At 35.2% G+C, this 1,255-nt stretch overlaps 1 long non-coding RNA gene across 1 annotated transcript; it reads left to right on the top strand.

Moving 5' to 3' along the window:
- Positions 1 to 257: 257 nt before the first annotated feature.
- LOC109583806 (uncharacterized) lies at positions 258 to 702 on the top strand. The gene is made up of 3 exons (XR_002185700.1): positions 258 to 299; positions 440 to 516; positions 575 to 702. It is a non-coding gene; the product is annotated as an uncharacterized LOC109583806 (long non-coding RNA).
- The last annotated feature ends 553 nt before the right edge of the window (positions 703 to 1,255 follow it).

Here is a 1,255-nt window from a genome sequence, read left to right as displayed (position 1 = left end):
TACTAGCTCTGTAGACCAATTGACACCTTTAGCACTAGAACTAATAGCAGGCTGAGTGGCAGCCATCTTTGCATACCGATCCGCCTCCATGACAACCTTTGATGTGGTGAAGCAACATGTTGCTCTGAATAGAAAGCCCTTCTATTCCTGGCAACATGTTGCAAAGTGTTGCTCAACATGTGGAAACCCGTTATACACTATGCAACATGTTGCTTGCAACAGTGTTGCAAGCAACATGTTGCCTAGTGTATGGGGGCCTTAAAACTCTTGTTCCATCATTGTTTAGGATAAAGACAAAGGTAAGCTTTACAGTAAGTGTGATTGTTAGAGTGGCTGGAGCGTTCTATTTTGTAGGCACTCGATAAAAATGTGCATAGCATATTGAGCGTTTGAGATTTAGGTTGTCAGTAGTGTGTTACTCGTTCTCTCTTTCCTCTAGCCATCAAGCCAACTAAGGAAGAGCCAGTTACCATTCCAGTTATGGTGTGCGTTCCCTCTTAGCCTCTGAGAACAAAGGTAGACTATGGAGCGCTTACAAAACAGACTATGTTTTTCTTCTATTTCTACTTGTAAGGACATAGTTCCACAGACCTAGAAAAGCAAAGACAAAACATTTAAAACAGTTTCTTAAACTCATTTTGAAAAGATTATATTTATCATGATAATTATTGTCAAGATATTTGCAGGTAAAGAATGTTATGAATGATCCCTCAACATCATAAAAGACTTGAGAATACGTTAGATAATTTGTCTTAATTCCTTGTAGCACAGTACATCACTTGTTGTGGTAAGAGTTTGTGTCTACACTACCTCAGTAGTGTAGCATAGTGTCCTTTACTGTTATTCAGTTCTATATCTTCATGTGTTAGGAGTATCTAATTGTATACAAGAAATGGTAATGTGTATTGTGAACTTATTATTAGTGTAACTTACCTTATAGTGTAGCATAGTGTCCTTTACTGTTATTCAGTTATATTGCTTGATTTGTTAGGAATATCTAATTGCATACAAGAAATGGTAATGTGTATTGTGTACTTATTATTAGTATAACTTACCTTAATAGCGTAGCATAGTGTCCTTTACTGTTATTCAGTTGTAATGCTTGATGTGTTAGTAGTATCTAATTGTATTTAAAGGATGTTAATGTGTATTGTGTTCTTATTATTAGAATAACTTACCTTAATAGTGTAGCATAGTGTTCTTTACTGTTATTTAGTTGTATTACTTTATGTGTTAGTAGTATTAAGAGTAAATA

The sequence above is a fragment of the Amphimedon queenslandica genome, unplaced genomic scaffold, assembly GCF_000090795.2.
Source record: "Amphimedon queenslandica unplaced genomic scaffold, v1.1 AMPQUscaffold_13280, whole genome shotgun sequence".
NCBI lineage: Eukaryota > Metazoa > Porifera > Demospongiae > Haplosclerida > Niphatidae > Amphimedon > Amphimedon queenslandica.
Note: the sequence above shows the minus strand (reverse complement) of the source record. Positions and strands in the feature narration are given on the sequence as shown.